Source organism: Oncorhynchus mykiss, chromosome 2 (assembly GCF_057628025.1).
Source record: "Oncorhynchus mykiss isolate SJ-2025 chromosome 2, ASM5762802v1, whole genome shotgun sequence".
Classification (NCBI taxonomy): Eukaryota; Metazoa; Chordata; class Actinopteri; order Salmoniformes; family Salmonidae; genus Oncorhynchus; species Oncorhynchus mykiss.
This window is the reverse complement of record NC_143023.1, coordinates 20537275-20551310: the sequence shown is the minus strand read 5'-3', so window position 1 is coordinate 20551310 and position 14036 is coordinate 20537275.

Sequence of the window (14036 nt, the reverse complement as noted above, 5' to 3'; positions counted from 1 at the left end):
AGGACAGGCCTGTTATTAAATCAGGACCACCTGCAACCTGCAAGGGAGATTGATTTACTATACACTTCATTGTTACAGCATAAAAATCACTGTCACAATGTCATAACAAAATAGCGAACATATAACACAATGCTAAACACTATGATACTAAACATATAGTAAAATGTGGCTCTATATAATTGTGAGTTAACATAATTGCTTTGGTGGTAAAAGTAAGAGATTAGAGGTAGTCTAATCACTTACTGTGTTGTTACCTAAGGGTAGGTAACAACACATCCGCCACGCTGATCCTCAACACAGGGGCCCCTCAAAGGTGCGTGCTCAGTCCCCTACTGTACTACCTGTTCACTCATGACTGTATGGCCAGGCACGACTCCAACACCATCATCAAGTTTGCCGATGACACAACAGTGGTAGGCCTGATCACCAACAATAATGAGACTATAGGGAGGAGGGCAGAGACCTGGAAGTGTGGTGCCAGGACAACAACCTCTCCCTCAACGTGATCAAGACAAAGAAGATGATTGTGGACTACAGGAAAAGGAGGACCGAGCATGCCCCCATTTTCATTGATGGGGCTGTAGTGGAGCATGTTGAGAGCTTCAAGTTCCTTTCTGTCCACATCACTAGCAAACTATCATGGTCCAAATACACTAAGACAGTCGTGAAGAGGGCACGACAAAGCCTAGGACCATGCCCCAGGACTACCTGACATGATGACTCCTTGCTGTCCCCAGTCCACCTGACCGTGCTGCTGCTCCAGTTTCAACTGTTCTGCCTTATTATTATTCGACCATGCTGGTCATTTATGAACATTTGAACATCTTGGCCATGTTCTGTTATAATCTCCACCCGGCACAGCCAGAAGAGGACGTGCCACCCCACATAGCCTGGTTCCTCTCTAGGTTTCTTCCTAGGTTTTGGCCTTTCTAGGGAGTTTTTCCTAGCCACCGTGCTTCTACACCTGCATTGCTTGCTGTTTGGGGTTTTAGGCTGGGTTTCTGTACAGCACTTTGAGATATCAGCTGATGTACGAAGGGCTATATAAATACATTTGATTTGATTTTTGATTTGATTTATTCCCACTCAGGAGACTGAAAAGATCCTCAAAAGGTTCTACAGCTATACAATCAAGAGCATCCTGACTGGTTACATCACTGCCTGGTATGGCAACAGCTTGGCCTCTGACCCCAAGGCCCTACAGAGGGTAGTGCATATGGACCAGTACATCACTGGGGCCAAGCTTCCTGCCATCCAGGACCTCTAAACCAGGCGATGTCAGAGGAAGGCCATAAAAACTGTCAAAGACTCCATCCACCTTAGTCATAGACTGTACTCTCTGCTACAGCACAGCAAGCGGTACCGGAGCGCCAAGTCTAGGTCCAAAAGGCTTCTTAACAACTTCTACACCAAAGCCATTATACACGCCTCAACCATCTTGTATAGAGATTCCAGGTTGCTAAAACATTTTGTTTTTATTTCCTTGTTACCTTACTCAAAGAGTAGGCTGGTTTAAATGAAAGTGTGTACTCTAGAACGTATTGGGAGAGTTCAGATTTGTGTAAAATGCCTTCCTCTCTTTCCTCATCCGTTCATGACCGCTACTGATACCAAACTTGTCCTGATGCCCCAAAACAGAATGTTTCAGTTGACGACCATCAATAGTTGATTATATTGAATCATGTGTGTTAGAGTTGGGCTGGAACAAAAGCCTACACACTACCCTGTAGTCAACCCCTGTGGTTTGTGTATGATATCCCCCTGGTTAACTGGGTCACTGGAGTTCTTTACTGATCAAGATCCCTGACCTCTTGGCAATACTGTGGTAGTCAATGACTAAACTGACTGGACGTTACCGTCACTGTAATCTAGTTCCCCTGCTGTGCCCAGTAGCCCGGGGATGAGGTTACCGTCACTGTAATCTAGTTCCCCTGCTGTGCCCAGTAGCCCGGGGACGAGGTTACCGTCAATGTAATCTAGTTCCCCTGCTGTGCCCAGTAGCCCGGGGATGAGGTTACCGTCACTGTAATCTAGTTCCCCTGCTGTGCCCAGTAGCCCGGGGATGAGGTTACCGTCACTGTAATCTAGTTCCCATGCTGTGTGCAGTAGCCCGGGGACGAGGTTACCGTCACTGTAATCTAGTTCCCCTGCTGTGCCCAGTAGCCGGGGGACGAGGTTACCGTCAATGTAATCTAGTTCCCCTGCTGTGCCCAGTAGCCCGGGGATGAGGTTACCGTCACTGTAATCTAGTTCCCCTGCTGTGCCCAGTAGCCCGGGGACGAGGTTACCGTCACTGTAATCTAGTTCCCCTGCTGTGCCCAGTAGCCGGGGGACGAGGTTACCGTCAATGTAATCTAGTTCCCCTGCTGTGCCCAGTAGCCCGGGGACGAGGTTACCGTCAATGTAATCTAGTTCCCCTGCTGTGCCCAGTAGCCCGGGGACGAGGTTACCGTCACTGTTATCTAGTTCCCCTGCTGTGCCCAGTAGCCCGGGGACGAGGTTACCGTCACTGTGATCTAGTTCCCCTGCTGTGCCCAGTAGCCCGGGGACGAGGTTACCGTCAATGTAATCTAGTTCCCCTGCTGTTCCCAGTAGCCCGGGGACGAGGTTACCGTCACTGTCATCTAGTTCCCCTGCTGTGCCCAGTAGCCCGGGGACGAGGTTACCGTCACTGTAATCTAGTTCCCCTGCTGTGCCCAGTAGCCCGGGGACGAGGTTACCGTCACTGTAATCTAGTTCCCCTGCTGTGCCCAGTAGCCCGGGGATGAGGTTACCGTCACTGTAATCTAGTTCCCATGCTGTGTGCAGTAGCCCGGGGACGAGGTTACCGTCACTGTAATCTAGTTCCCCTGCTGTGCCCAGTAGCCGGGGGGCGAGGTTACCGTCAATGTAATCTAGTTCCCCTGCTGTGCCCAGTAGCCCGGGGACGAGGTTACCGTCACTGTAATCTAGTTCCCCTGCTGTGCCCAGTAGCCCGGGGACGAGGTTACCGTCACTGTAATCTAGTTCCCCTGCTGTGCCCAGTAGCCGGGGGACGAGGTTACCGTCAATGTAATCTAGTTCCCCTGCTGTGCCCAGTAGCCCGGGGACGAGGTTACCGTCAATGTAATCTAGTTCCCCTGCTGTGCCCAGTAGCCCGGGGACGAGGTTACCGTCACTGTTATCTAGTTCCCCTGCTGTGCCCAGTAGCCCGGGGACGAGGTTACCGTCACTGTGATCTAGTTCCCCTGCTGTGCCCAGTAGCCCGGGGACGAGGTTACCGTCAATGTAATCTAGTTCCCCTGCTGTGCCCAGTAGCCCGGGGACGAGGTTACCGTCACTGTCATCTAGTTCCCCTGCTGTGCCCAGTAGCCCGGGGACGAGGTTACCGTCACTGTAATCTAGTTCCCCTGCTGTGCCCAGTAGCCCGGGGACGAGGTTACCGTCACTGTAATCTAGTTCCCCTGCTGTGCCCAGTAGCCCGGGGATGAGGTTACCGTCAATGTAATCTAGTTCCCCTGCTGTGCCCAGTAGCCCGGGGACGAGGTTACCGTCACTGTAATCTAGTTCCCCTGCTGTGCCCAGTAGCTCGGGGACGACGTTACCGTCACTGTAATCTTGTTCCCCTGCTGTGCCCAGTAGCCCGGGGACGAGGTTACCGTCAATGTGATCTAGTTCCCCTGCTGTGCCCAGTAGCCCGGGGACGAGGTTACCGTCACTGTGATCTAGTTCCCCTGCTGTGCCCAGTAGCCCGGGGACGAGGTTACCGTCACTGTTGTCTAGTTCCCCTGCTGTGCCCAGTAGCCCGGGGATGAGGTTACCGTCACTGTAATCTAGTTCCCCTGCTGTGCCCAGTAGCCCGGGGACGAGGTTACCGTCAATGTAATCTAGTTCCCCTGCTGTGCCCAGTAGCCCGGGGATGAGGTTACCGTCACTGTAATCTAGTTCCCCTGCTGTGCCCAGTAGCCCGGGGATGAGGTTACCGTCACTGTGATCTAGTTCCCATGCTGTGTGCAGTAGCCCGGGGACGAGGTTACCGTCACTGTGATCTAGTTCCCCTGCTGTGCCCAGTAGCCGGGGGACGAGGTTACCGTCAATGTAATCTAGTTCCCCTGCTGTGCCCAGTAGCCCGGGGACGAGGTTACCGTCACTGTAATCTAGTTCCCCTGCTGTGCCCAGTAGCCCGGGGACGAGGTTACCGTCACTGTAATCTAGTTCCCCTGCTGTGCCCAGTAGCCGGGGGACGAGGTTACCGTCAATGTAATCTAGTTCCCCTGCTGTGCCCAGTAGCCCGGGGACGAGGTTACCGTCAATGTAATCTAGTTCCCCTGCTGTGCCCAGTAGCCCGGGGACGAGGTTACCGTCACTGTAATCTAGTTCCCCTGCTGTGCCCAGTAGCCCGGGGACGAGGTTACCGTCACTGTGATCTAGTTCCCCTGCTGTGCCCAGTAGCCCGGGGACGAGGTTACCGTCAGTGTAATCTAGTTCCCCTGCTGTGCCCAGTAGCCCGGGGATGAGGTTACCGTCAATGTAATCTAGTTCCCCTGCTGTGCCCAGTAGCCCGGGGATGAGGTTACCGTCACTGTAATCTAGTTCCCCTGCTGTGCCCAGTAGCCCGGGGACGAGGTTACCGTCAATGTAAAGGAGTGCAAGGTGTGTCTGAGCTGATGTGTTTGCAGGTGTGACCAGGAGCCACCAGGGGGTGATCAGGTTGCAGTATGTTCTATGACCTACTGTTTTACCTGACTACACCATGGACTGCACCAAAAATGTTCTATTATATTGACAACACAGTCGAGTAACCGTTGTAACAATGGAAATACATGTCCTCAAAGATGGAAGGCAGGCGGGAGAAGGCGAGATCAGGTGGGAACATTCTAGCCAATGAGAAGGCAAATGCAAGTGTGAACGGGAGTGAAGAATCCAAAATACCACGTATGTCCACTTATATCAGTGCATTCATAACAATCTAACATTACAAAACTTCTATTCAGTTTTGTACCACTCTTTCTGTAGCCACCCAAAATATTTGGACACCTTTATAGCCTCATTAGTACAGGGAGGGTTATGTTGACATACTGTAACGTCCTGGATTTCAACATCTGACTCACAAAATGATATTTATTCAAACATTCTTCATTCTTTATACACGTCTCAGTCATCGTGTGCTGAGAAACATTGACTAGAGATTTCAGGTAGTTAATAGATGATGTGTTTATTGTTTCCCTGTTTCCTTATAGAGTGGGCTGGTTTAAATGATGACTTCAACACTACTATGTGAGTTCAGACTTGTGTAAAATGCCTTCCTCTCTTTCCTCATCCATTCATGACTGCTACGGCTACTGTAGCCAACCCCGGTGGTTTGTGTATGACATCCCTGTGGTTAACTGGGTCGAAGTCAAGTTCCCTGACCTCTTAGCATAGCTGTGGTAATCAGTGACTAAACTAACTGGAAGTTACCGTCACTGTAATCTCGTTCCGCAATAACCTGTGAATGATGTTACCATCACCGGGTTAAAGGTTAAAGGGATTGACTTATTGTATGTCGTCCCTTTAGCTAAAGAGCACCATCTTATTTAATACTGGTTGTTGCATTCAGAAGAGAACAACATTAAATACAGCATCCTCAACTTAAAAAAAATCAATATCACCAGAGGGCACAGACATGATTCAGCAACTGCCGATGAACCAAAACTTAACAGGTTGCTATGCCAGTCCAGTCTTCATGGTCCTCATAAATATGACTCCAAAGAGTAAAGGTTGACATGTAAAGCAGCAGGTGGAATGGAAATGGGACTAGGTCCGGACCAACACAATACATGTTGCAATTTACCAGCACATTGTAAAAGGGTTGCAATGCTGCATTATTCCTGGCAGTGACCCTTGTTTACACAACATTTGCCTTTTATGGGCTTTGCATGGTATCATCCATAAACCTCTTCCTCCCTCCTCTCTCTCTCTCACTCTCCCTCCCTCTGTTTCTCTCTCTCTCTTCTTTAGGATAGCATGAATACAACTTGAGTTATTGAGGGGAACTTAGAACTTCTTCAGCATTTGATGCTAATCATTTCTTAACTACACTTTCGGTAACTGCAGTCTTTGGGTTTGATATAAAGGGAACATGTATAGTTGGTCAAGAATGTTGCTTTTGTCTCTTCTCGTGAAAAGCCACAAATAGTTGCACAAACTGTTGTTCACTGCTGGAAACCATGATGCAATTTGACCTTCTGAAAATAAGAAAATAAAAAACAAAAACAGAACTGAACCAAAAAAATCCACTAATATCCTTGTTTTACATCCTTCATACTGATATACAGTTTGATCCACTGTCTTCAGGTGTGATTCCACAGGTAGAGCACGGTACAGTATGACGGTGTTGCTTATGCTTCCTGTGCCACTGTATTATTGGTTTTAAATATGGAATGAAAGTTAGTTATTTTGCACCTTACTTGTGGAATAATATCCAGTGCTCTAAAATTGGATGAATTGGTATCTCAGGGGAAATTCAAAAGGCTGATTGAGGACCTTTTTACTGAAGAATGTGTTTGTTTTCTATGATTGTGTTTTGCTTTTCGTTATTTATGCAAATATTGATGTGAATATTGATGTGAATATTGGTATGAATATTGATGTGAATATTGGTATGAATATTGATGTGAATATTGATGTGAATATTGGTATGAATATTGATGTGAATATTGATGTGAATATTGATGTGAATATTGGTGTGAATATTGATGTGAATATTGGTATGCGTATTGATGCCTCATCTGTCAAATAAATCTTGACACAAAATTATCAAAATGAAGGTTAAATAAATACAAAATATACACTGAATTAAAAAAATAAACACAACATGTGTTGAACATCCCAGAAATGTTCCATGTGCACAAAACGCTTATTTCTCCAAATGTTGTGAACATATTTGTTTACATCCCTGTTAATGAGCATTTCTCCTTTGTCAAGAAAATCCATTGACCTGGCAGGTGGGGCATATCAAGAAGCGGATTAAAAAGCATGATCATTGGAGGTGCACCTTGTGCTGGGGACAATAAAAGGCTACTTTAAAAATGTGCAGTTTTGTCACACAACACAATGCCACAGATGCTTAACGTTTTGAGGGAGGCTGCAATTGGAATGCTGACTGCAGGAATGTCCACCAGAGCTGTTGCCAGATAATTGAATGTTCATTTATCTACCATAAGCTGCCTCCAGTGTCATTTGATAGAATTTGTCAGTACGTCCAACCGGCCTCACAACCACAGACCACGTGTAACCACGTTTTCTTTGTTGTTACTATGTTCAACATTGTAGAATAATAGTGAAGACAGCACAACTATGAAATAACACATGGAATCATGTAGTCACCAAAAAAGTGTTAAACAAATAAAGATATATTTTATATTTGACATTCTTCAAATAGCCACCCTTTGCCTTGATGACAGCTTTGCACACCTTTGGCATTCTCTCAACCAGCTTCATGGAGTAGTCACCTGGAATGCATTTCAATTAACAGGTGTGCCTTGTTAAAAGTTACATTGTCAAATTTCTTTCCTTCTTAATGTGTTTGAGCCAGTCAGTTGTGTTGTGACGAGGTAGGGGTGTAAACAGAAGATAGCCCTATTTGGTAAAAGACCAAGTCCATATTATCGCAAGAACAGCTCAAATATCAAAGAGAAACGACAGTCCACCATTACCTTAAGACGTGAAGGTCAGTCAATACGGAACATTTCAAGAACTTAGAAAGTATCTTCAAGTGCAGTTGTAAAAACCATCAAGCACTATGATGAAACTGGCTCACATGAGGACCGCCACAGGAATGGAAGAGCCAGAGTTACCTCTGCTGCAGAGGATAAGTTCATTAGAGTTACCAGCCTCAGAAATTGCAGCCCAAATAAATACTTTACAGAGTTCAAGTAACAGACACATCTCAACATCAACTGTTCAGAGGAGACTGTGTGAATCAGGCCTTCATGGTCGATTTGCTGCAAAGAAATCACAACTCAGGGACAACAATAATAAGAAGAGATTGCTTGGGCCAAGGAACACGAGCAATGGACATTAGACCGGTGGAAATTTGTCCTTTGTTCTGTTATGTACCATTTTTTTATTTTTGGTTCCAACTGCTGTGTCTTTGTGAGACGTGGTGTGGTGAACAGATGATCTTTGTATGTGTATTTTCCATGGTGAAGCATGGAGGAGGAGGTGATATGCTGTGGGGGTTCTTTAATGGTGACACTGTCTGTGATTTATTTAGAATGCAAGGCACACTTAACCTGCATGCCTACCACAGCATTCTACAGCGATACGCCATCCCATCTTGTTTGGGCTTAGTGGGACTATCATTTATTTTTCAACAGGACAATAAGAGAAGGAGAGTGAAGGAGTGCTGCACACAATCCCCCCACCTCAACCAAATTGAGATGGTTTGGGATGAGTCAGACCGCAGAGTGAAGGAAAAGAAGCCAACTAGACTGTTGCAAAAGCATTCCAGGTATATCTGGTTGAGAGAATGCCAAGTGTGCAAAGCTGTCATCAAGGCAAATGGTGGCTATTTGAAGAATATCAAATATAAAATACATTTTGATTTGTTTAACACTTTTTTGGTTACTATATGATTACATATGTGTTATTTCATAGTTGTGATGTCTTCACTATTATTCTACAATGTAGAAAATAGTAAAATAAAGAAAAACCCTTGAATGAGTAGGTGTCTAAAACTTATGACCAGTAGTGTATATAACATTTTTTGCTGCCTTCTTGAATCAGGTAAAAGAGATTTGTTGTCTCACTGGCATCACGTCTATAAATAAGGATCACATTGATTTAAAAAAATATGTATGTGAGATTCTGTTAAATGAAGAGTTAGATGAGGTTGATGGGTGGCTGGTGTGTTTTGCTGAATTGAGTTTTTCCAATCTTTATTGAGCTTTGATAGTGCAAAAAATGAATAAACAAACACTGCAATGGTGACAACCTGTATGAATCAACATATATATGGATACAAATACACACTAATACATTAGCAATTTGTCTCCCTTTAAAAATAGGTAATTAGCCGCTTCCCCTGACTGTTACTGGTCCAACCTCCTATTTGCATTCTGTGAAACCCAATGTCACATGTGATGTACAGTATAACTGTATCTTTGTGTTTCAGAGACAGATGTGTATTTAACGCTTCTAATGAATGTAAAACATATCCAAACTCATGTGAGAGGGAAAGAAAGTAAGAGAAAGAGAGAGAGAGTGTGTGTGTGTGTGTCTGTGTACGTTCAACAATGACTTTTCAGAAGCGTTACATTGTTAAAGGGCAACTCCACCAATTTTCAACCTCATTTTCAGTTTCTGGTTTGGGAATCTCCTGAACAATACCAGTGTCTACATACGTGAAAACGGCCCATTTCTAAGTTTTGTAGAAAAATATATATAGCTAAAAAGTTCTACCCAATGATTATCCTCAAACATTGATTTTCAAACATTGTGAAATTTGAGGAGACGTGAGAGCAAGAAAATGACCCTCCCCCTGGCCAGAAACTGTTTGTAGGTTTTGAAAATCCCTGGTATGATCCTTGGTATGGCCATCTTAAAACATACCATCTGTCAGTTTAGTAGAAACCCATCACCCCGCCTGTCACACAGAACCAGTTATATCTTTCGTATTTTTTTCGGTTGAGTTTCAGGAGATTCAATTGCAACCAAATGACCACATTAGCGCTCATGGCACTTGACAGAAATACATTTGTCGTCGCTGAGTAGCCAAGGCAACAGTCTGTTGTAAATACTTGACAAGATAAGGTGTGTGTGCAAGCTCAATATAATATTCTCTTCCTGGTGCAAAGTCCCTCAGCCTTACAGTAAAAAGGCCACGCATACTGCCCCAGGTTATAAACCTGGTTAAATGTCAGACTGTGGATTAGCAGAAACAATGCCAAGATATACAACGTTGGCTACCATGAGCTTGGCTCTGGTGCCGTTTAAACTATTACTGTATATTATCTTATAGTTATTTTATAACTACTATACTACTACTATATGACCCATCTTCTTCTACATTGTGTGATGAGATATTTATATGTGATGATCATTATAGTCTTATACAACGATAGTATCTACTATACTGATCATGATATCTGATAGACAGACAAGATATGTCACCCAATGTGCAGCTCTTTCTACATGAAATGGCCACATCAAAATAACAAAAGCAGCTCAGTCGCTTATCTGTGCACCTGCATGATGTCCATACCATAAACAAGGGACATATTATACATTGGTATTACATTCATCTGAGTTAAACAAATGTGCTATCAAAGCTGAGAAAACAGAAATGCATGACATTTAAATGCATGACATGACAGTACATAGTACCTGGTTTCCTTTCCCCCTCCATTAGAAGAATGTGTATATGCTGGGATGACACACAAACAGCAGTTAGAGATGGGACTGTATTTTACAGTACTGTAGGTTTTACAATCATGTCACAATAATCAACTTGGTCCATACTTACACCTTCAATCAAATCATTGCCTTAGATTACAGGCATTGGTAGGTTAATTTGTATTTTGTGTGTCTGTAGAATAGTATGGTAAGCAGGAGCAGAGAGATAGGTTTGTTTTCCCAAAATATTTCCAGATCTGGGCACTAGATAAATGGAGATTCATTTACTATTTGATAGTAGTAGTACACAGTGCAGAAATAGATTTAGACCAAAGGTCATCAAGTTCTCTTTCCTGGGCCTCCTGAGAGGTGCAGTGGTTCCATGGAACTGCATCGCAGTGCTAGCTGTGCCACTAGAGATTCTGGGTTCGAGTCCAGGCTCTGTCGCAGATGGCTGCGACCGGGAGTGTCAGGGTATGCGTGAAGGGCTGTGGGAAGTCAAGAGCAGGAGAGCAGATAGTTGGTAGTAACACAGAGCCATTTATTTGGCGAACCTAAAGCACACGGCACAAACGAACGCGAAATACAAAATACGGGTTAAACATAACCCAGCGCAACCAGCCTAAACTGAGCATACATGAACACAGATAAACAATACCACACAAAGACATGGAGGAAACAGAGGGTTAAACACACAACACATAATAAGGGAAATGAGAACCAGGTGTGTGGAAAAACGAGACAAAACAAATGGAAAATTAAAAATGGATCGGCGATGGCTAGAAGACCGTCGACGTCGACCGCCGAACACCACCCGAACAAGGAGAGGCATCGACTTCGACAGAAGTCGTGACAGTACCCCCCCCCCCCCTCCCCCAACGCGCGGCTCCAGCAGCACGTTGACACCGGCATCGGGGACGACCCGGAGGACGAGGCGCAGGGCGATCCGGGTGGAGACGGTGGAACTCTCGTAGCAGAGAAGGATCCAACACGTCCTCCACCGGAACTCAGCATCTCTCCTCTGGACCATACCCCTCCCAGTCCACGAGGTACTGAAGGCCCCACGCCCGACATCTCGAATTCAGTACGGAATGCACGGAGTACGCCGGGGCCCCCTCGATGTCCAGAGGGGGCGGAGGAACCTCCCGCACCTCAGACTCCTGGAGCGAGCCACCACCGGCCTGAGGAGGGACACATGGAACGAGGGGTTAATGTGGTAATCGGGTGGAAGCTGTAACCTATAACATACCTCGTTGACTCTCCTCAGGACTTTAAATGGCCCCACAAACCACAGACCCAGCTACCGGTAGGGCAGGTGGAGGGGCAGGTGGAGGGTCGAGAGCCAGACCCGGTTCCCCGGTGCGAACACTGGGGTCTCACTGCGGTGACGGTCTGCGCCCACTTTCTGGCGCAGCACGGCGGACAAGGTGGACATGGGCGGCGTCCCATGTTTCCTCCGCACGCCGGAACCCATCGTCCACCGCAGGAACCTCGGTCTGACTCTGATGCCAAGAAGCCAGAACCGGCTGATACCCCAATACACACTGAAAGGGGGTGAGGTTAGTGGAGGAGTGGCAGAGCGAGTTCTGGGCCATCCCTGCCCAGGGAATGAACGCTGCCTACTCCCCCGGCCGGTCCTAGCAGTAGTACCTCAGAAACCAACCCACATCCTGGTTTACTCTCTCCACCTGCCCGTTACTCTCGGGGTGAAAACCTGAGTTAAGGCTGACCGAGACCCCCAGACGTTCCATGAACGCCTTCCAGACCCTTGAAGTGAACTGGGGACCTCGATCAGACACTATAGCCTCAGGCACCCCGTAGTGCCGGAAGACGTGCGTAAACAAGGCCTCCGCAGTCTGTAGGGCCTTAGGGAGATCGGGCAGAGGGAGGAGACGGCAGGACTTATCCACAACGACAAGAAATTATCCACAACGACCAGGATCGTGGTGTTTCCCTGTGATGGGGGAAGATCGGTCAGGAAATCGATCGACAAGTGTGACCATGGCCGCTGTGGAATGGGTAAGGGGTGTAACTTACCTCTGGGTACGTGCCTAGGAGCCTTACACTGGGCACACCGAGCAGGAGGAAACATAAACCCTCACGTCCTTAGCCAAAGTGGGCCACCAGTACTCCGCTCAGACAGCGCACTGTCCGACCGATGTGTGGGCCCAATAGATCAGCCGGTCACGGACAGCAGACGGAACGTACAGACGCCCAGCGGGACAATCGAGGGGAGCGGGCTCTGTACGCAATGCCTGCTCAATGTCCGCGTCCAGCTCCCACACTACCGGCGTCACCAGGCAGGAGGCCTGGTATGGGAGTGTGATCCATGGGCCGCTCCTCTGTGTCATACAGCCGGGACAGTGTGTCTGCCTTCACGTTCTGGAAACCTGGTCTGTAAGAAAGGGTGAAAACAAAACGGGTGAAAAACATGGCCCACCTTGCCTGGCGCGGGTTCAGTCTCCTCGCCGCCCGGATGTACTCCAGATTGCAGTGGTCAGTCCAGATGAGAGAGCACAGCTCCTATCCCAACCTCGGATGCATCCACCTCCACTATGAATGCTAAAGAGGGATCCGGATGAGTCAGCACGGGAGCCAAGGGGTAAAAAAAGACCTCAGGCGACTAAAAGTCCTGTCCGCCTCAGCTGTCCACTGCAAGAACACCGGGCCCCCCTTCAGCAGTGAGGTAATGGGAGCCGCTACCTGACCAAAACCTTGGATAAACCTCCAGTAGTAGTTGGCAAACCCTAAGAACCGCTGCACCTCCTTTACTGTGGTGGGAGTCGGCCAATTACTCACGGCTGCAATGCGGTCACTCTCCATCTCCACCGCATTGCGTTCAACAACAACATTGACGAATACTCTGATTCGATGAGCGAGTGCATCGGTGATGTCGTACCCACAGCAACGATTAAAACATTCCCAAACCAGAAACTGCGGATTGATGGCAGCATTCGCGCGAAACTGAAAGCGCGAACCACTGCTTTTAACCAGGGCAAGATCACCGGAAACATGACCGAATACAAACAGTGTAGCTATTCCCTCCGCAAGGCAATCAAACAAGCTAAGCGTCAGTATAGAGACAAAGTAGAGTTGCAATTCAACGGCTCAGACACAAGAGGTATGTGACAGGGTCTACAGTCAATCACGGATTACAAAAAGAAAACCAGCCCCGTCGCGGACCAGGATGTCTTGCTCCCAGACAGACTAAATAACTTCTTTGCTCGCTTTGAGGACAATACAGTGCCACTGACACGGCCCGCTACCAAAACCTGCAGACTCTCCTACACTGCAGCCAACATGAGTAAAACATTTAAACGTGTTAAGGCTGCAGGCCCAGACAGCATCCCCAGCCGCGTTCTCAGAGCATGCGCAGACCAGCTGGCTGGTGTGTTTACGAACATATTCAATCAATCCTCATCCCAGTCTGCTGTTTCCACATGCTTCAAGAGGGCCACCATTGTTCCTGTTCCAAAGAAAGCTAACGTAACTGAGCTAAACAACTACCGCCCTGTAGCACTCACTTCCGTCATCATGAAGTGCTTTGAGAGGCTAGTCAAGGACCATGTAAACTCCACCCTACCTGACACCCTAGACCCACTCCAATTTGCTTACCGCCCCTATAGGTCCACAGACAACGCAATCGCAACCACACTGCACACTGCCCTAACCCATATGGA